This window comes from Scyliorhinus torazame, chromosome 8, assembly GCF_047496885.1.
Source record: "Scyliorhinus torazame isolate Kashiwa2021f chromosome 8, sScyTor2.1, whole genome shotgun sequence".
Classification (NCBI taxonomy): Eukaryota; Metazoa; Chordata; class Chondrichthyes; order Carcharhiniformes; family Scyliorhinidae; genus Scyliorhinus; species Scyliorhinus torazame.
The window spans coordinates 243,627,736-243,650,515 of record NC_092714.1 but is presented as its reverse complement, the minus strand read 5'-3'; the positions used below and the strand labels follow the sequence as shown (position 1 = coordinate 243,650,515).

General features: G+C 43.8%; 1 protein-coding gene across 4 annotated transcripts in view; it reads right to left on the bottom strand.

Annotated features, from left to right (window-relative positions):
- LOC140428495 (disks large-associated protein 1-like) overlaps positions 1-22,780 on the bottom strand; it is a 720,347-nt gene that overhangs the window by 664,239 nt on the left and 33,328 nt on the right. For 3 of the 4 annotated variants that reach the window (XM_072515041.1, XM_072515040.1, XM_072515039.1), the window contains exon 2: positions 6,536-6,606. The exons of the other annotated variant lie outside the window; for it this stretch is intronic. The gene's annotated coding sequence lies outside the window, so the exon portion shown is untranslated. The remainder of the gene's footprint in view (positions 1-6,535; positions 6,607-22,780) is intronic. 4 annotated transcript variants of the gene reach the window in all.

The following is a 22,780-nucleotide window of genomic DNA, read 5'->3' as shown; positions in this document are numbered from 1 at the left end:
TTTCCACTGAGGAGTGGCGGATTTCTGAGGCGTGGAGGGTCCGGGAGAAAAAGGCCACGGGTCTGCCCGCTTGGTTGAGAGTGGCCGCCAGAGCAACATCGGATGCGTCGCTCTCGACTTGGACGGGGAGGGACTCGTCGATTGCGTGCATCGTGGCCTTTGCGATATCCGCTTTGATGCGGCTGAAGGCCTGGCGGGCCTCTGTCGACAGGGGGAAGGTAGTGGACTGGATTAACGGGCGGGCCTTGTCTGCGTACTGGGGAACCCACTGGGCGTAGTACGAAAAGAAGCCCAGGCAGCGTTTCAGGGCTTTGGAGCAGTGGGGGAGGGGAAATTCCATAAGGGGGCACATGTGTTCGGGGTCGGAGCCTATCACTCCATTGCGCACTATGTATCCCAGGGTGGCCAGACGGTTGGTGCTAAAAACGCATTTTTCCTCGTTATAGGTGAGGTTCAGGGCGTTAGCGGTCTGGAGGAATTTGCGGAGGTTGGCGTCGTGGTCCTGCAGGTCATGGCCGCAGATGGTTACATTGTCGAGGTATGTGAACGTGGCCCGCAAACCTTGCTGGTCAACCATTCGGTCCATCTCCCGTTGGAAGACCGAGACTCCGTTTGTGACGCCAAATGGGACCCTTAAAAAATGGTAGAGCCGCCCGTTTGCCTCAAAGGCCGTGTACTTGCGGTCACTCGAGCGGATGGGGAGCTGGTGGTATGCGGACTTGAGGTCCACGGTGGAAAAGACCTTGTACTGTGCAAACCGATTGACCATGTCGGATATGCAGGGGAGAGGGTACGCATCGAGCTGCGTGTACCTATTGATGTCTGACTATAGTCTACGACCATCCTCTGCTTCTCCCCGGTCTTCACAACTACCACCTGGGCTCTCCAGGGACTATTGCTGGCCTGGATTATGCCTTCCTTCAGCAGCCGCTGGACTTCAGACCGGATAAACGTCCAATCCTGGGCGCTGTATCGTCTGCTCCTAGTGGCGACGGGTTTGCAATCCGGGGTGAGGTTCGCAAACAAGGAAGGCGGTTCAACCTTGAGGTCGCGAGGCTGCAGATAGTGAGTGGGGGTATTGGGCCGCCGAATTGGAACGTTAGGCTCTGGAGGTTACACTGGAAATCTAACCCTAAGAGAGTGGGAGCGCAGAGTTGGGGAAGGACATAAAGCCTATAATTCTTAAACTCCCTCCCTTGCACCGTTGGGTTCGCGATGCAGAACCCTTTGAGCTCTACGGAATGGGATCCCGCTGCCAGGAAAATCTTTTGGGTGCTCGGACGAATGGAAAGAAAACAGCATCTTACCGTATCCGGGTGGATAAAACTTTCTGTGCTCCCAGAGTCGATCAGGCATGGCGTCTTGTACCCGTTGACCAGCACCGTTGTTGTTGCCGTTTGGAGCGTCCGGGGCCGCGATTGGTCCAGGGTCACCGAAGTCAGTCGTGATTGTTGCATCGCGGCGTTTTCTTCAGACCCCGTGGAGCCGTCTATGCTGGGGTCCTTAGCTATCAGCCAAGATGGTGGCGTCCATGGATCGCATGCGGTCGGGGGCGGACAAAATGGCCGCCCCCATGGATCGCACGTGGCCGGGGGGGTCACAGGATGGTGGCGCCCATCCTCCCCGCGTGGTGTCCGGGACCCAAAATGGCGGCGCCCGCGGGCTGCACATGGATCGCTGGGGGGGTTGAGTCTGCTGTCCCCGTTCTCCCCCGGAGATTGCGGCGACCCCCCGGGACTGGCACACCGCTGAGTAATGCCCCTTTGTGCCGCAGCTCTTACAAATAGCTGAGCGGGCCGGGCAGCGCTGCCGGGGGTGTTTCGCCTGCCTGCAAAAATAGCAGCGGGATGGTCTGGTGCTCTAGCCGCGCAGGCTTGCGGGGGGAGTGGGGCGTGCCGGGGAGTCGGTCGCAACGGGGGTCCACGGAGCCCAAGGGGCTGCCGCACGGTCGGGGCCATAGGCGCGGGCATTTTGTGAGGCCACGTCGAGGGAGGCCGCAAGGGCCCGTGCCTCTGTGAGTCCTAACGAGTCTCTCTCTAACAGTCTTTGGCGAATTTGAGAAGAAGTCATACCTGCCACAAAAGTATCCCTGATTAGGACCTCCGTGTGCTCGTTTGTGCTCACTGACGGGCAGTTGCAGTTCCTTCCCAATATCAACAGTGCGCTGTAGAACTCGTCTAGCGATTCTCTGGGGATTTGCCGTCTCGTCGCGAGTTGGTGGCGTGCATAGACCTGGTTTATCAGCCGAATGTAGACTCCTTTCAGCATGGTGAGCGCCGTCGGGAAATCCTCCGCGTCTTCGATGAGCGTGTAGATCTCCGGGCTCACCCTGGAATGCAGGACCTGCATTTTCTGATCTTCCGTGGTCCGGCCGGGGGCCGTTCGAAGGTAACCTTCGAAGCATGCTAGCCAGTGTTTAAACACGGCCGCCGAGTTTGCTGCATGGGGGCTGATTCGCAGACACTCCGGGGCGATCCGGAGCTCCATAGTCTTTTTAAGTCTGCTTAATAAATTGTAGCGCAACAATTACTCACTGAAGTCGAGAAGTGATGAAGTCAATCGAGGCTTTATTAAGCAAGACTTGTTCCCCAGCAGCTCAGTTACAGAATGCGGCTGCTGGGAGAACCCGGGCTCTTATACTCCGCCTTTCTGGGCAGAGCCAGCAGGCGGCAGATCCAACCAGGACCCGGGACCTGTCTGCCAATAGCCTCTCGGCTTCACAGGTACCGTACTACCCCTAATACATACCACCACATTATCTCACTTAATATAGCAAGGCCTCCCAAAAGGGATAGTGCAATGCTCTCACCTGCTCTCCAGCCAGTGGGTGAGACTGACATCACCTAGAATAAATTCCACCCATGAGTGGAGAGAGGGCACAAGAGGATGCAAAAAAGCAAGCAAGAGGAAGGACATAGAAGAGCAACAGATAATGCATGAGAGGCAAAATAAGAGACAGAGGAAGCACGAACAAGAGTGAGAAATAGAGAAGATGGAAATGAATTATATCATGTGGCAAACGTTTCCTTGTGATTTGGCCAGGTCCTTGAGTAAAGTTTCAGATGAGTGTTCACAGGAGAGTGAACGGTGTTTAAATCTCAGACAGATATGCTTGAGGTTATGAAGAGTTAAGAGCCGTTCAGAGGCAAAATAATCAGTGTTCCCAGATCACTTTAAAATGCAAATTCTTTTTTCTTGTACAATGAAGATGTGTCACAATAACCAGAATAGACTTTTGTCACTTTTGAATTCACTGATAGTCTTATGTTTTTTGCTCGCCCTTAAGCGTTTTGATCCATAACTTGTAAAATTAGGCAGCAAAACAATTTAATCCAACTTCGTTCAATTGTTCATTTATAATTCTTCCTTGACCACAGAAACAAATCACCCAGTATTTGCAAATAAAACAATGAATAGAACTCGCTGTCATTAATATGCAAATTGTTTCACAGTTTCTGGTGAAGGAGAGGTACCCTGTGTATTGCCACACTTATCATATGCCTCACAAAAGTAGTAGCTCACACTCATCCAGTCCATTTGTACTGAAGCACTCTCTGAAGTTCCACATTAAACTAGAATTAAACTTACCAATGAAAGTTAGGCTTGTACTTAACAGTAGCATAAGTACCTTTCTAACAATTGTTAATGCAAAGCCAATCAATCCCTCCAGCAATTCAGTCTCATTCCTGCAGATGGGTGGCATGGTGGCACAATAGTTAGCATTGCTGCCTTGCAGCTCCAGGGATCCTGGTTCAATTCCGGCCTCGAATACATGCCTATGTGGAGTTTGCGCTTTCTCCCCGTGTCTGCATGGGTTTCCTCTCGGTGCTCCGGTTTCCTCTCACAGTCGAAATATGTGTAGGTTCGGTGGATTGCCCATGCTAAATTGCCCCCTGGTGTCCACAAGTTTAGGTTGGGTTACAGGGATAGGGATAGGCATGGGCTTAAGTAGGGTACTCTTTCTAAGGGCTGGTGCAGATTCATTGGACCAAATGGTCTCTTTCTGCACTGTAAATTCTATGATTTTTCATTAGAGATTTAAAAAAATTTCCACTTTTAATTTTTATTCTTTGTTCTTACTTTTATTTCTTCCTCTTCTATCAAACCTTTCTTTCCCTCGCTATTTCATTAGTGGAGCTGATTCTAATTCGGCCACGTTCTCCATTGTTTCTCTTTTTTTTTAATTCTCAATTCTCATTGGTTAAGAAAATATTGTTGGTCCATCGGTCACAGAGGTTGCACAAGCCACACTTCCTTTTCTGTGCCGTTACCCAAAGGTGATTATTGTTATCTATTTAGCAGATCAAATTTCCACCTAGTTAGAGGACAAACCACCTTCAATTTGAAGGCCAAGTGAAAAAATGTAAAAGGGACAAGATGCCCAGCTCCAGCAAGATCAGGGCCAATAAATCTCAATGATATTGGTTGACTTTTTCCTCTTGTTGCAATATTTTCAAATGTTATTTTATCCAATGTTATTGGATAAATTGGCACTTTATTCTGAATGAGTGAGTAAATTAATTAATGATGCCCAATTGCCAAAAAGATTAACACATCTGCAATGTAACATATATATTCAATTTGATCCAAAATGGCACTGTGTTTGATTAAAGTTGACAGCAGCACAATTATTGTGTTTATGTGTAAAGCAATTTCTATTAGTATGCAATCCGATTATACTGGAGTGGTGAAAAAGCAGATTTCAACATCTATATATATGTATATATTATGTACCAAGACCTGGTATACGAGGAATAAATTGAAATGTGCTGATCTGCTACACAAATGCATTCCTTTGATGTGAACTACTGATCTTTCACATTCCGAGTTCATGTAAAATGTCAAGTAAAAATAAATTACACTTTCATATGTGCAGAATAATGTATAGCTGCTTAAAACATAAAAGTGTCTCATCTCCACAATGATAGATAGCGAGCAGTGAAGTATCGAAATAAACAAACGCAATTTATATTTATGGGCTGTTTACAATGATTTGCATTTTGATGCTGATCCATTTAAAGGAACAAAGATCAAAACAGCATGTAAAATCTAAGCATAAATATGGTTTGCCAAACTATGTAGCCAACTGGAAATCACCTCTTGATGATTGTTGTTTATCAGGTTAAATTTACATTTACTGACGGGATAAATGTCACTTTTTATCCTAACATTATGCAGTGTGGACGTGCTACGGATACACACTTCAGTTGTGCAGAGTACACTTGGAATTTATTCCCATCTAGATGGTAAATGCAGCGACTCAATTGGTAATTTAAAATAACAATGGCAGAAAGCTTCAAATTGCTTGAGGTCTAATTGAACGGAGGGCTACTTGCCACTTATTATCTGGAGCAGCAGAGCTGACTTTGTATCACCATTATCATTATTCAGGGTGCCTTTTTGTACTGGGGTTTCAAATTACAGGTAAGTGAACATATTCATTGATTTAATAATAGCCCAGTGTGCTTTAAATGTCATGGACCCTGCAATAGATTTTGTAAAATTGCTCACTCCCATTTACTTGTCCAGGTCTTTTTTTTGTCTTTCATGTGCAAATATCAATTGGAGAGTTACAAGCATGAAAAATATTAGGATGTAATCACACAGGATGTGAGTTGAGCCTTAGAATTTTGCTTTACAGGGCATACTCTACCAGGTACATGATGCAAGTTCATTGCTAACACACATTTAGTGACGTTTGGGATCCATTCAGTAAATTAAACCCATGGTCTCCTGAGTCAGAAACGAAAAACAAGGCATCATGCACCATCAATTATTCAACACAACACACTCATCGATTTGGATTCCGTGTGTTCAAAGCCTATGAGTCAATCATGGTTACACTCTCAGTTCTGAGAAGATTGTGCGTTCACCCAGACTACTGGACTTCAGTGCACAATCGTTGCTGATGCTCCAGTGCATGCTGCAGGGTAGTAGCAATGCTGACGGTGACGTACTTCAGGTGAGTTGTAAAACCAAGGTCTGATCTGTTTGTTCAAGTTAATGTGAAGGTTGGATGGCACTGTTCAAAGAGGAGCAGGGACTTCTCCTGCCACCTTGGCCAACATTTCCCCCTCCATTAGCTGGTCAATCACATCATTGCAAGTGGAAAGTCGCTAAGTGCTTTATGGTTGTGGTATCAGCCTACAAAGTGGTAACTGCACGTTCGGTTAACTCACTGGGCGGGATTTTCTGTGCAACCCGTCACGTGTTTTTTGGCGGCGGAGGCAGCCTGCTGGCGGGATCTGCTGGTCCTGCTATTGTCAAATGGATTTTCAATTGAATGCACCTTTCACCGTCGGGAAACCCAAGGCGGGGGTACGGCATCGGTGGGACTGGAGAATCGGCCAGCATGAACAGTCGGTAAATTCTGACCACTATTTGAAACCATTTAAATGTTTCGGATGTGATATTCTAACGTCTTTTTTGGCAAAACTAACCTAAAAGCATGTTGTGCTCGATTACAACAGAAGTCAAATAATTGTACAATAACTTGAAGCAACTGAGCAAGTACAAATTTAAAAAGTCCACTTACTTCAATCTAAAATGCACAAGAAGCAGTTTGTTTTGGAAAGATTCTTGAACTATCTTGCACAATTCAATCTCCTTTAACAAAAGAATAAAATAGAGTCAGCAATTGTGCACAATAGTCAACACAAAACAGGTGAGAGAGAGTGTTATACAATTGCATTATCCTTCCCCTTACAAACGTTAGCTCTAACAAATCTTATTCACATCTTTTTCACCAAACCCAAGTATAAATAGGAATATGCTTTCCCTCTAATGTAGAATATAACTGACAGCTCCAATAATTTTGAAAGCAGACGAGATTAAATTGCAACATTAAAATCCCAAATAAAGAAACGTATTTCAGTGATACTACGTAAGGTTGATCAGACAATAATATTCACCTTGAGAACAGTATCCATTTGGAAAAGCAGTACATGCCCTTAGCGCTGACATAAATACTTTCTATTAATAACATCCAGAGTTGTTTGATGTGTTCACCTCCAAAATAGACAAATTGATTACCTTACTGTCAGAACATACTGGAACAAATTGGCCATTTTCCTAACACTCTTTGTCACTTGGTAGTACAGAATTTGAATATTGTTGAAGAGTAGCATGTTGCTGAAGTTCTTTTTTGCCTTGTACGCATTAGGACAAACCCAAGAATGCCAAATTTCAAACAATCGTGACAATTTATATTGTGGGAGAAAAGGGAGAGTTTGACAAGTCGTCTCTGATTGGCTGAGGCATTGGCATAGAAAAAATAATGGTGAACTGATGGCTGTTTTGTTTATAGAAAATCTGTTCCTATGTGGCAAGGTATGTCACTTATACCAAGCATAAATAAGCCATGTTACGAGCTCGACTGGTTATCTAAATTGGTTGTGAGTGTAGATATTAGCATTCAGGATTGTTCAGCAAGTGGGAATCACATTTACCAGCAGACATTTACTTTGGGGGGGAGGGGGGGGGGGTTGTATTCTGCCTATTGTGAACAACTGAAGGAACATGCTGCTTGATTTGATCAGCAATCACTGGGACGTACAGCCTATGTACCTGGCATCGCCCGGCAGTGAAATTCTCACAGGATATTGCTCAATTGTATGGTAAGCAAAAGATATTTTTGAACAGGTGGCAGCATCTTGATGACAGAAAATGTCACTTGTGGCGCCATTGCATAGCAGCAGCATGAAACGGCTTGTTTAACCCAGTGTTCCAATATCTGGGATACTTTGGGCAGGATTCTCTGGCCTCCCAGCCGCATGTTTCTTAACGGCGCGCCGTTCACTGGTGGCGGGATTCTCAGTTCCCGCCGCTGTCAATGGGAAGTCCCATTAAAGCTGCTGCACGGTAATTTGAGGTAGACCGGGTACTTATCAGGTACAAAAGTGGTGGCCTTTGTCCCGTTTGCATGTTCCTTGAACTACAGTTAAAACGGGTCACTTAGGTGCAATAGTTGCATTAACTCCTTCATTAGTAATGTAATACTTTCGCAAATGATTTGCCAATTAACAAGACATTTTGATTAAAACAGCTATTTTTGAGAAAGGCATGGATTGACTTTAAGAAAGGTTTAAGTAAAATTAGACAAAATACCAACATCCTAAATAAAGTCCCAAAAGACGTGCTTATTAGCTGAATTGGACATTCTGAGTTCTCCCTCAGTGTTAATATAAGCCTACTTGTGACACGCGTAAAGATTATTATTATTATTATTATTAAAGCCTACTGTTTCATGAAAAAACGAGTTCTGGGATTATTACTTGGCCTCCAGTTCTCTGATGGGGTTGAGGAAGTTACAAATGAACTGCCTGCAATGCCAGGTCAGGGTTCAAGTGCTCCTATCAGGTCCACAAGGCCTCCCTGCCTGTCTGGGTGGGGATTCAACAAAGACCATCCTGTAGAGGGGATTCCCCACAACCCCCATTTCCAACCCTGGACAGTGGTGGGCTGGTTGCTTTTTAAAAAAGAATCATGTTTTTTATAAGTGGCTGAACAGGTCCCTTCTTGTTCAGGTGCTGTCTCCGTTATTTACTTTGTACCGCAGATGGGTGCTGCTCTGAAGTTTGAAGACCTCTGATTATCCATAAGCTCCAATAGCCTGCCTTCTGCCCTGTATTGGGCAGGGAAACATGCCCATTGGTGGGTGGCACGGTAGCACAATGGTTATCACAGTTGCTTCACAGAGCCAGGGACCCGAGTTCGATTCCCGGCTTGGGTCACTGTCTGTGCGGATCTGCACGTTCTCCCCTGTCTGCGTGGTTTCCTCCGGGCGCTCTGGTTTCCTCCCACAAGTCACGAAAGAGGTGCTTGTTCAGTGAATTGGACATTCTGAATTCTCCCTCGGTGTACCCAAATAGGCACCGGAATGTGAACACTAGGGGATTTTCACAGTAACTTCATTGCAGTATTAATGTAAGCCTAACTTGTGACAATAGCAAAGATTATTATTATTGAGGGCTGACCCACTTAGAAGTTTTAACTTCAATCAGGCCCTCCCTGTTGCGCCTTCCTGATACAAATACAAACCAGAACTTGTTTCCCACCTCTGTGGTCAAAATTTAATGTATCCAATTTTGTTTTCCAATTAAGGGCCAATTTAGCATGGCCAATCCACCTGCCCTGCATTTCTTTTGAGTTGTGAGGGTGAAACCCACACAGACACGGGGAGAATGTGCAAACTCCATATGGACAGTGATCCGGGCTGGGGTTGAACCCGGGTCCTCGGCGCTGTGAGGCAGCAGAGCTAACCGCTGCATAAACAAGCCACCCAGGTCTGTCTCATTTTTGGTGATGTGTTCACTGCACAGGCCAGGTGCCTTCGGAAATCTGACTCAATTTTTCTTGATGGAAAACATTAAATAATAATTCCCTAATTCCCTGAAATATTTAGAATAAAGGGCAAGTGATGATTTTGATTCTTCCTTTCTGAGATTGAAACAGTCACATATTTCCAACGCAGACTGCAATGATGTCGTTCTACTCTTTAGTCCAGATCAATGGGCAACAGTTTTCTGTTTGGACTGAAATGAAAAGTGGTGATTATCAGGTCTGCCCACAACTGCACTAAGTGGTAGGATTCCGGATGAGAACCCAACTATTTTCAATTTGTAAAACTGTGAGAAAATTTCACAGGAGTGATAACACTGACCAATTGGTGTCTTTTATGTTAAAACTACTTTAATCACAGAATTAACCACATTAGCAACAAAGAAATAGTTTCACAGATAACAGTTACATAAGTTCTTAAGTAAAAGAAGAAACCTTGGACGGAATTCTCCCATCGGGTGGCTAAGTGTCGACGCCGGCGAAAAACGGGAGTGGTTTACACCGGCGCCCGTTTGGGGACCCTATTCTCCGGCCCACAGGGGGCTAGCAAGGCGCTGGAGCGACCCAATCTGAGGTTCCCGGCACTGTGAGAAAGCAGTGCTAACCACTGTGCCACCGTGCCGTCCAATTAAGGATGATGGGCGCTTTCAGCAGCCGAGAGCCAGTTGGAACACCCAAAGGTCTGAGCGCCTGACAGTTTCAGCGGCAGAGTCGGGCACTCTGATATTAAAACAGATAATCTGCTCATTCATTTTATTGCTGTTTCGAGGGGATGTGCATCTAGTGGCCTCATTGTCCTATGTTTTTCAAAAGCACTTCAATGTTTGTGAATCAATATTACAATAAATTAAAAAAATCACAAGTAAGTCACAAGCAGTAATTCTATTTTAGAACGGACCAGATAGGATTTTTCAGCTTTTCCCAAATCACCGCCCGAAGAGTCAGCAAGCATTGCCACTGAACATTCCGAGGAATGTTAATTGGCTGGAGATGCGACTTCCGCCTCATTTAGGCAGAGCGCCCAGGACAGAGAGCTGCCAGCCAATCTGATTGAACTGCAGTTCTGTTGTCCCAGCAATGCTATCAGTGGCTTGGACTGGGACTACAAGCTGACCAGAGTCCTGGACCAGGTCAGTGAGGTGGGTCACGGTGAAGAGGGAAAGTCCAGGTTGTTCAAAGGTGTGGAGGGGGGGGCAATGTAGGTTTTGTTGGAGAGGCCACGGTGGGAGGGGATGGTGCAGGTGGGGGTGACAGACCTGCGGGGGGATTGGGGGGCAACTGATGTGGAAAGAGGACAGTTGAGCGAGGTGCAGCTCTCCACCCCAACCCAGCTGAAGCCCCAGCATGGTGTCCTGCTGGGCTTGTCCCATCCCTGAACTCCTCCTAGCAGCCTCAAGATGGAGACCAGACTGGCAGGGGCCCATAAGTGGCCAATAATTCATCACTTATGGGCCTTAATTGGGGAAAGGGTGGACATGCCGTCCTAGGCCTAGCCTGCCCCATGTAATACTGCATACTGGTCGGAGAGCAGGCGGGAGGGTCAACAAGGTAATGTTACAGACCCCTGTGCCTGCAAACCCACCGGTAAAAGTAAGATTCTGCCCACGTGTCTGATATTAAATATAAAACATGAAAGTTACTTTTTGATTATGCTTTCTTTCTTATTTACCTTTGCCTTCTTGCGATAGACACATGTAAATTCCAAACCGGTGAAATTCGCACGGAGCAGTAGAGGCAGGTTCGGAAGTGAGCATGGCAGGAATTTTTCACATCCAGCCGGTGAGCCGGTCCCACCTCTGGACTATTTTCATGGAGGCTGTTTCAGGGGGAGGAGGAGGGGTGGGAGAGGAGGGGTGATGAAGGCTACCTATTTGCCGGAGGCAGGTAGTTAATAAGACAGATTAAAGTTCCTACTGAGAGCACACTTTAGAAGCTGTCTGGAATTTTCGAGGCCACAGGTGGAATCCCCACTGAGGCTGAAGTCTGGCTGATGAATGGAGGCAGCCACCTGGCATCGACTGAGGAACCAGTGTTGTCTACTTTAATAATTTCCCTCACACCTGGAGCCATGATTGTCAGTGTCACAGGTGCAACCGCTGGCCATGCAATGGAGGGGTTCTCCCTCCATAACTGATAGCCTGGCAGCTGAGGCCATATTATATATTTTAACATTCTAAAGTCTTCAGAGGGTTTCCCCCAACTTAAGGATCACTCTCATTCTCCTATCTACATCAACAGTTGGGGCTGCTGGGCTCCTAGTGCCTTGGGTGTCCAATTGCCTCTTCCAGCTGTGGAGACCATCCACTGTCCTTACTTTAATGGGTCTCGCGAAGGCAGTCGCTTAATTGGCCGCCTCCTCCAACATCTCTTCAGGGTCCCATCACTGGGAGGGTCCCATCACTGAGCTGCTCCCAGAAAAATACTATTCACTGTACTGCGGTACACGTGACAATAAACAAATCCAATCCAGTTGCAGGTTCCTGACCCACATTTCACCTCAATCTCAGGATTATGAACTGGGAATAAAAATCCAGCTCAGCTTTGGCAAATCAGTGCGAAAATAAAGGTATCAGACAATAATCCTGTTGACATGTCATTAAAACGTTGGACTTTTTCCAAAACTTTGCATAACTAAAATGCCTTCTGAAAGAAACTTCCATATACTCATGTCATGAGAATGTCACTTTAAGAAATGTTTGGCTGCTCATTTTACTGCAGTGATGTCAGAGTGTGTGTGGGTGGAGCTGGGCTGTCTGTCAGCTTTTTACTTTTGTTTTCGGCTGTTTGCTGCAGGGTGTGTTTTGGTTTCGTTTTCAGTGTTGGAGCTGAAGCCAGACCAAGCAGGTGTACTGCTGTTCTCTCTGCCATCAAAAGACTATCTCTTGATCGTTTGGTGAATTCAGAATTATAAATGTTCTCGGTAGTGAATGTGAACCTAATGTGCTTCTGTTAAAAGGTGTTTCTTTTTTCTTCTGGGTGTTGTTTGGGAAGTTATTAAGCATTACTTAGTGTTGTATTCTTTAGGGGTTGTATTTGAATTGATGGTTGTTAAGATGTTCACTGTATGTTTCAAAAAGGTTAACTTGAGTTCATAGAATAAACATTGTTTTGCTTTAAAAAATACTTTTCCATTTCTGCTGTACCACACCTGTAGAGTGGGCCGTGTGCTGCCCATACCACAATCTATTAAAAGTTGTGGGTCAGGTGAACTCCATGATACACTTTGGGGTTCTCTAAACCCTGGCCCATAACAAATTGGGGGCTCGAGGGGGATAAAAGTCTATCTATTGGATTGGCTTTGTGATCTTATAGACAGTGAGGGGTGAGCATATTGTGGGTGCCTTTCAGGTTTGGTGTTTTAGTTTAAGTAGGGAGTGTATTGTGGACAATGGCTCTTTCACAGGCTCTGAAGGTTTTGGCGGTGGAGACGGTCACACGCAGTACCTTACGGACAGAGACTAAAAGCAGACTGTTAGATTTGTTATGTAATTGCAAAAGCATTGCAGTTAACATTATCTGACAAAATGCGGAAAGATGAGGTAATTATGGCGGTGGCTAAGCATTTAAAGTTGCCTGAGATACAGTTTGACTCATTGGAAATGGCAAAAATTCAGTTACAACTTAAACAAATGGAACATGAGAAAGAATTAAAGCAGCTGAATATGAAAGAGATAGAGAGGAGAAAGAATTAAAGCGGCTGAATACGAAAGAGATAAAGAGGAAAAAGAAAGAGAGAGAGAAGAAAGTAGAAAAGAAAGAATAGCCATAGCAGAACAAAAAGAAAGGGAGATACAGATCAGGGAAAAAGATAAAGAGAGAGTTTGAACTTCAGAAAATGGCCATGAAACAGAACAGTCAGTTAAAATTGGCAGACGTAAAGGGAAACGTACAGTTGGATGATAGTCATGAGGATTGTAAGAAAGAGCGTCATAGTCGAAGGCTTGGTGGGGATCTATTTAAATATGTCCAAGCATTGCCAAGGTTTGACGAGAAGGAGGTGGAAGCCTTTTTCATTTCATTTGAGAAGGTGGCTAAACAAATGAAATGGCCACAGGACATGTGGGTATTACTGCTTCAATCAAAACTGGTAGATGGGGCTAGTGAAGTGTTTGCATCACTACGGGAGGAGGTATCTGAGACGTATGAAGAGGTGAAAAAAATCCATCTTCGGTGCATATGAACTAGTGCCTGAAGCCTACAGACAAAGGTTTAGAAATTTAAGGAAAGAACCTGGTCAAACATACATGGAGTTTGAAAGGATCAAACAGAGTAATTTTGATAGGTGGATAATAGACCAAATGTATGAAGCTCTCAGAGAAATTATGCTTTTGGAGGAGTTCAAAAATTCAATTACTGATGTAGTACGAACTCATGTGGAAGAGCAGAGGGTTAAAACTGTGAGGTAAGCAGCAGAAATGGCAGATGATTATGAATTAGTTCATAAATCAAAGCTTGGTTTCCGACATCAGATTCAGCCTGTGAAGAAACTCGGGATATGGGAAATACTCAAGTGGTAAAGGTAAATGTGATCTGATGGGAGATAATAAGGAGAGTGTACCTCAGATTAAAAAAGAAATCCAGGAGGGTGGAAAAGAAATGAAAAGTTTCAAATGGTTTCACTGTAATAAACTAGGCCATGTAAAGTCACAGTGTTGGCGGTTGAAAAAAAGCAGTGGGAAGGCTGATGTGGTAAAACAGGATAAGACAGTGGGGTTTGTTAAAGTGGTAAAGGAAAGCCCAAGTGAAGCGAAGGAGGAGCAAAGGATTGTACAGCCTGATCAAGAGGTGATTGATAAGAAGGTGCCAGATCACTTTCAAGAATTTACTTGTGTGGGTAACGTTTACTCATGTGTATCAGGAGGAGCAGGTAAAGAAGTCGCAATTTTAAGAGATACGGGAGCTAGTCAATCTTTAATGGTAAGAGATGAGGAGTTATGTAGTTTGGGAAGAATATTGCCAGAAAAGGTGGTAATATGTGGAATTCAGGGTGAGAGGAGTAGTGTTCCATTATATAAGGTAAGGTTGGAAAGTCCAGTGAAGAGTGGTGAAGTGGTAGTAGGAGTAACAGAGAAACTATATTGTCCTGGAATACAGTTTATCTTGGGTAATGATATAGCTGGATCATAGGTGGGACTGATGCCTACTGTGGTTGATAAGCCAGTGGAAAAACAGACAACTGAAGTGTTGAAGGACGAATATCCTGGGATTTTTCCGGATTGTATAGTAACAAGGTCACAAAGTCACAGGTTAAGACGAGGAGAAATCAAAGAGTGAAGATGAGGTTGAAGTGCAATTATCAGAAACGATTTTTGATCAGATGGTTGAAAAAGAACAAGAACAGGTGGAGGATGAGGCAGATATTTTTAGTTCAGGAAAATTGGCGCAGTTACAACAGAAAGATGTAGAAATAAAACGGAAGTATCAGAAAGCATACACGGAAGAGGAATCTGAGTGTATACCAGAGTGTTATTACTGTAAAAGTGATGTCTTGATGAGAAAATTGAGATCTTTACATATGCAGGCGGATGAAAAGTGGGCAGATGTTCATCAAGTAGTATTGCCGGTAGGGTATAGAAAGGAGGTGTTGCGAGTTGCACATGAGGTACCAGTGGGAGGACATTTGGGGATAAGGAAATCTCAAGCTAAAATCCAGAAACATTTTTATTGGCCTGGACTACATAAAGATGTAGTTAAATTTTGTCAATCATGTCACGCATGTCAAGTGATAGGGAAACCTCAAGCAGTGATCAAACCAGCGCCCTTAATACCCATTCCAACATTTGAGGAACCTTTTACAAACGTCCTAATTGATTGCGTAGGACCGCTTCCTGAAACAAAAAGTGGGAATCAATATCTTTTGACGATAATGGAGGTGTCTACTAGCTTTTCAGAGGCCATTCCAGTTCGTAATATTACAGCTAAACAGGTTGTGGAGGAGTTACTTAAATTCTTTACTAGATATTGACTACCCACAAAAATACAATCGGATCAAATTTTACCTCCAGGTTATTCAAAGAAATTATGGATAGCTTAGGAATAAAACAATTTAAATCAACTGCATACCATCCAGAATTGCAGGGAGCATTAGAAAGGTGGCATCAGACATTAAAGACAATGTTGAGGGCTTATTGTCAAGATTATCCAGAGGATTGGGATAAAGGAATTCCATTTGTACTGTTTGCAATTAGGGATGTACCTAAATGAGTCAACCATATTTAGTCCTTTTGAACTAATTTTTGGTCTTGAGGTAAGAGGACCACTTAAATTGATTAAGGAAAAACTGGTGAGTGAGAAATCGGAATTTACCAAGCCAAAAGTGAATTTGGTAATGCCCAAGTCACTTTCCTTGGCTACACAATAGGACAGGGTCGAATGGTCACACGGGATGTGAAACCAACAATTATTGAGGAGTTTTCAATACCCTCAAGATGAAGGGAAATAATGCGATTTCTTGGTTTGAGTGGACTTGATTGAACATTGATGAAAAAGTTTTGTAGCGTGGTTGCCCCACTGATAGACTTGCTGAAGGAACGTCGAAAATTTCAGTGGACAGCGAACTTTCAAGAGGCATTTGACTGCCAGAAAGCTGTGATAACCAACGCTCTTGTGTTGGAGACTTACAAGGGACTCTGTGATCAGATTGAACAAAAGTATCTGACTTGAAAGAGAAATGCCGTGGCGTAGAGAAATGGACGGGTCGTACAAGGACCTTCTTGTTCAAAGAGACTGTCAATCGAGAAGGATTCCAGTTGGAGGAAGAAGAAAAAAAAAGGACTACATTATTATACCTGTTTGCGTGTGTTGTTTTTTGAAACTGAAAAGTATATTTACTGTGTGCATTTCTTAAAGGATAGTGAAAAGATGAAAAATGAAACCATCTTGAAGTTGATGGTTTATTTATTTTTCTTGGGGGGAGGTGTCATGAGAATGTCACTTTAAGAAATGTTTGGCTGCTCATAATACTGCAGTGATGACCGAGAGTGGGTGGAGCTGGGCTGTCTGTCAGCTTTTTACTTTCATTTTAGGCTGTTTCCTGCAGGGTGTGTTTTAGTTTTGTTTTCAATGTTGGAGCTGAAGCCAGACCAAGCAGGTGTACTGCTGTTCTCTCTGCCATCAAAAGACTATCTCTTGATCATTTCGTGAATTCAGAATTATAAATGGTCTCAGTAGTGAATATAAACCTAATGTGTGTCTGTTAAAAGGTGTTTCTTTTGTCTTCTGGATGCTGTTTGGGAAGTTATTAAGCGTTACTTAGTGTTGTATTCTTTGGAGGTTGTATTTGAATTGATGGTTGCTAAGATGTTCACTGTATGTTTCAAAAAGGTTAACTTGAGTTCATAGAATAAACATTGCTTTGCTTTAAAAATTACTTTACCATTTCTGCTGTACCACACCTGTAGAGTGGGCCATGTGCTGCCCATACCACAATCTATTAAAAGTTGTGGGTCAGGTGAACTCCATGATACACTTTGGGGTTAACTAAACCCTGGCCCATAACACTCATCATTAACTTTTTTAAGAAGTTTCTGCTGAGTTCCCTGGATTTATGAGTGACAATCTTGTATTTGTATTCCCTTGCTTTAGTTTGCTCTGAAATTGAAGCATCTTTTCTACCTTTCCCCTTTTATAATCTTTAAGATCTATGTCAGGTCAACCTTCAGTCTTCTCTATTATAGAGCAAAGAGCCCCAACTTGTTTAATCTTTACTGATTGGTCTGACTTCTCGGTTCCGCTATCTTTCTAATAAATCTGTTTTGCGCCACCTTCTGTGTTTCTCTGTCCTTTTCATATTGTGGAGATGCCGGCGTTGGACTGGGGTGAGCACAGTACGAAGTCTTACAACACCAGGTTAAAGTCCAACAGGTTTGTTTCGATGTCACTAGCTTTCGGAGCGCTGCTCCTTCCTCAGGTGAATCATATTTTCATATTGCTTTTCATATTGGGGAGACAAAAATGGTTCACAGCACCCCAAGTGTATTCTCACCATTTTGAAGAGAAAGATGCAAATTAGATATGTTATCCTTTTGCTGCATGAACCTTCCTTTTAAGATCATTCCATTGAAAAGACATTTGGTGAATCCAATCCCCTTTAGCTTCTGTTGAGAATAAGGTTTGGAACTAAAATAATGGAAAGTAGATCCTTGAGCTCCTCCGGATTGGGTATATTTATCGCACAATAGCAGGAGGTTAAACTTATTGTGCCAGTTATAATTTATATGTTTATGAAAATTTTAATCTGCATTCATCTCAAAGAGTCACAGCACTGGGGGAACTACATGCAAATTAATCTCCATTGCGTTTGTTTGTGGTTCTTGCATCTAATAATTCAGTAATAGATGATTTGGTTGATTTGCAGAGCTGCCTAAGAAAAGGACACATTTAAAATGCCAACTATAATGTAATTTTCATGAATGATTCATTTCACCTTTGGAAACTCATGGCAATCAATCAAGAACCGAGTGCACATTCCCACTAGAAATATCACTAAAGTAAGGCTGATTAGAACCTGATAGGTGGTATCACTGCAGAAGTGATTTTTAAAAAAAGATTTGTTTTGATTTTGACCAGAAGTGCTCCCAATGTGTTGTAGACAATAAGTTGGAGGATGTGGAGGTAGAATTCCTGCAGAGTTTGCCTGATCTATTGCCACAACTGGAGTGAAGGATTGGTAGAAACCCCCGAGGAACGGCACAAACAACCATTTGCAACCTTTCTCTTGACTTTTCATTGAAGTTACTGCAGGAGATCAGAAGAACACCCATGGAAAATTCAATTTATCTACACGTGGATTTAAAACAAAATCTGGTCACAGACAAATTCCACTCACAACTAATCCATCATTTTCGTATCAGGGGAGCAAAACTCAAGACGCGACAACCATCAAGAAAGGCTGAGTAGACTGGGGCTATTTTCTCTAGAAAAGAGAAGGCTGGTGGGTGACTTGAAAGAGCTCTTTAAGATTATGAAAGAAAGAGTTCAATAGAGTGGACGTAAAAAAGACATTTCCAGTTATATGTGGAGATTGGGTCCAAAACTGGGGTCCATTGGTAGTCACCAATTCATTGAGTAATTTAAGGAAATTTTCCTTATCCAGAGAATGGAGAGAATACTGAACTTGCCATCAGATAGGATCAAAGCACTGGATAAAAGCAAATTACTGCGGATGTTGGAATCTGAAACCAAAGAGAAAATGCTGGAAAATCTCAGGGAAACTGGGTGCTAATAGCCACAATCCCCAGAGAGAACTAATGGTGTGAAAGGGCAAACAGCAGAGAAACTAACATCAGAGGGTAAACTGTGACAGATGTAGATATGGGGGGAGGGGAAGGGGGTAGCAAAGGGATGAAAGGGTAAGGAAAGGTGGATAAGATGGGGGGGTAAATATATATAAAGAAAGAAATGGTAAAAGACAGTTAAAATGAAATGGGATGAAAACAAATGGGTCGAGCTAATCATCAGACAGGATCGTTGCGCTGTATAGCATAAATGCATTTAAGGAGGAGTGGGGTAGATACATGAGGGAGAAGGAAGTAGAAAGACACGCTGCTAGGGTATCGCAGGCTGTGCCAGCATTTATTGCTGATCGCTATTTGCTACTTGAGGGGGCAGTTAAGAGTCAACCACATTTCTGTGGGTCTGGAGTCACATGTAGGCCAGACCAGGTTAATGTTGGCAGATTTCCTTCCCTAAAGGACATCAGTGAACCAGATGGGTTTTTGTAACAATCGACAATGGTTTCATGGTCATCATTAGGCTTTTTAGTTCCATATTTTTATTGAATTTTATTGAAGTAGATTGGAAGAAGGCCTGTGTGGAACATAAATTTTGATATACACCTGTTGGGTGAAATGGTCTGTTTCTCTAAGTTCTATGCAATGCATTTATTTCTAAAATTCCAGACGACGTTGTTTTATAAAGACAAAAGAATTATATCATGTTGCGCACAATGTATTATTTGGCTGCTATAGTGAAACTGCCTGCAATTCGCCTGCCCCTTTAAGAAGACGAATTGATCACACTCTGAGTACAATTGGAGGCTTAAGCTTAGCTGGAGCTGAATTAGATGTTGATGGTTTTTCTGCAGCTTGACTTCTCACCTCTTCCTCAAGTTTAAAGGGTATCGGCAGGAAACGAGTGTCTCTCTTTAGTTTAATGTAAATTGTGATAGAAATTTGGGTACAACCAAGTGTGGTCTTTGCAACATTTCACTTTAATACTGTGCATAATTAATTAAAACATTGAGTGTTGTACCATATTATAACCTTGAATCTTATACTGAACTGCAAGGTAAAGCATGCATCAACAAAGGCCCTTGTAGATTTCCCCCTGGAAATATATTGTTCAGCTACAATACTCTGGCATTCAATCAGGTCTATTCCACCTTGCAAGTTAGCCCAGTAATGCTCCAGAACAAAACAGTTTGATAAGCATGCTAACATTGGTAATGGTCTAACAATTGTTACATAATAAAAGGAAGAATTATACACAGTCTATTAAGCTGTCAATACCCAGGCGTTTAAACTGTCTTTTATTTCAGAATTATACTCAGATTTGCTATGAAATAGTTTAAATTGCATAATTCTGTCTTCAATAGATGGGTGCAGAATATTTCTGAAACTGTTAACTGTAAACCTTTTTAAGTGTAATAGCTTAATGATAAATTGCCAATAGTATTGGAGTTCCTTTATCAGCTCTAGGTCAGAGTTGACCAACATAACCTGTAACTATCAGACACATAAAAATGACTGCACTTCTGAGGGTTATGAGAACTTTGGTCTTGGCGGGAAGTGCATTACCAGCTACTGATAGCAGTGTTACACAATCACAAAATCAGTTAGGAAACAGTAATACAATAATTGCGCAATTGGAAAGCTAAAACAGGCACCACTACGTTAACGTCCCAAAGTATTTCAAAGGCACGTTACAGAACAAAATTTAACATGAAGTGATATTAAGGCAGATATCACTGGGTTTTTTAGTTTTAATGTAAAGGGGGAAAGAGAGATAAAGGTGAGGGCAGGGTCAGGGAGCGGAATCATGGGACCAGGTCTTTCTCCTGTTTCCGGACCCTTTCGTCCTTAACAAACAACAATCAAGGTATTGGCATTTGTGCTTCCTAACAAAATTACAATCAGAAGCCAAGTACTTTGTGAGCTGAATGCCCATTAGTTGGATACTGATGATGGTTTGGATCTTCTATTAGGTTTCATGCATGAAATTTACAAGAAGGATGATATATTGGATGCCTACCAGGCAGGGTCAGACTTTGATAGATTTTGAAATACAGGCAGTCAGTCCATAGAATAATATATCACAGATTTTAACAGACAGTACAGAAATTCAAACTGGAGATTACTCTTTCATAGAACATAGAACATAGAACAACACAGCGCAGTACAGGCCCTTCTGCCCACGATGTTGCACTGAAACAAAAGCCATCTAACCTACACTATGCCATTATCATCCATATGTTTATCCAATAAACTTTTAAATGCCCTCAATGTTGGCGAGTTCACTACTGTAGCAGGTAGGGCATTCCACGGCCTCACTACTCTTTGCGTAAAGAACCTACCTCTGACCTCTGTCCTATATCTATTACCCCTCAGTTTAAAGTTATGTCCCCTCGTGCCAGCCATATCCATCCGCGGGAGAAGGCTCTCACTGTCCACCCTATCCAACCCCTGATCATTTTGTATGCCTCTATTAAGTTTCCTCTTAACCTTCTTCTCTCCAACGAAAACAACCTCAAGTCCGTCAGCCTTTCCTCATAAGATTTTCCCTCCATACCAGGCAACATCCTGGTAAATCTCCTCTGCACCCGCTCCAAAGCCTCCATGTTATCCTATAATGCGGTGACCAGAACTGTACGCAACACTCCAAATGCGGCCGTACCAGAGTTCTGTACAGCTGCAACATGACCTCCCGACTCCGGGACTGTGCTTTAATTGTGCTGGTGGTCCGGTTCGGGCGCGTGGCGGATCGGGACACTATTTCCACGGTCCAGGTCCACTGGCTGAGTCCACCATGGAGCATGGGTGCATCCGTGGCCTCTGACCCGGAAATGTAGGGGGCCGTATCGGCAGCAGGAGCTGGATTGGAGTGGATTGGATTTGTTTATTGTCACGTGTACCGAGGTACAGTGAAAAGTATTTTTCTGTGAGCAGCTCAACAGATCATTAAGTACATGAGAAGAAAAGGGAATAAAAGAAAATACATAATAGGGCAACACAACATATACAATGTAACTACATAAGCACTGGCATCGGATGAAGCATACAGGGTGTAGTGTTAATGAAATCAGTCCATAAGAGGGTCATTTAGGAGTCTGGTGACAGTGGGGAAGAAGCTGTTTTTGAGTCTGTTCGTGCGTGTTCTCAGACTTCTGTATCTCCTGCCCGATGGAAGAAGTTGGAAGAGTGAGTAAGCCGGGTGGGAGGGATCTTTGATTATACTGCCTGCTTTTCCCAGGCAGCGGGAGGTGTAGATGGAGTCAATGGATGGGAGGCAGGTTCGTGTGATGGACTGGGCGGTGTTCACGACTCTCTGAAGTTTCTTGCAGTCCTGGGCCGAGCAGTTGCCATACCAGGCTGTGATGCAGCCTGAGAGAATGCTTTCTATGGTGCATCTGTAAAAGTTGGTAAGAGTCAATGTGGACATGCCAAATTTCCTTAGTTTCCTGAGGAAGTATGGGCGGTGTGGTGCTTTCTTGGTGGTAACGTCGACGTGGGTGGACCAGGACAGATTTTTGGAGATGTGCACCCCGAGGAATTTGAAACTGCTAACCATCTCCACGACAGGTTGCCTGCTAGCCCCCTGCTGGGCTGAGAATCTGTAGCCTTTTGACGTCAATTTTAGTCCCTGAAACGGAGAATCCAGCCCACGTTTACTGACTAGATCTTCTGCCACTCCGTCACTCAGCGGAGTGGGGACTTGTAGAGCCAATTAGGCAAGATCCTGAGATTGGGGCGCCATCTTTAAAAGGCATCCCAATCTTCGAAAAAATAAACTTTCTCACACTCCCACAGACATGTAGGACCCCCACCCTTCACAAGCTTCAGGGCGATTTCCACCCCTCACCCCACCACAAAGGTGTCAGGGAGGCACCTTCCCACCCCTACACTGTCGTCGACAGCCCCCTCCCCACCTCTAACTCCACCACACAAAAAGGGAACTTGGCCCCAATAGGAGTGATATCCCTCTGCCATTGCAATCTCAGTGCCTCTTGACAGTGCCCCTGGCAGTGCTAGTCTTTGTGCTCCTTGGCAGTGCTAACACTGCCATCCTGGCACTATCCCCTAGAGGGCAATGCCCAGTCTCAACCCTCAACCCCAGGGCCTCCAGGCATCTCTGAACCCCCGGTGTGGTCATCGCGGCTGGTTTTCATTTTCGAAAATCCGTAGTAGTTCACGCTGGCAGGACGCCACGCCATCGAGGGGGGGAG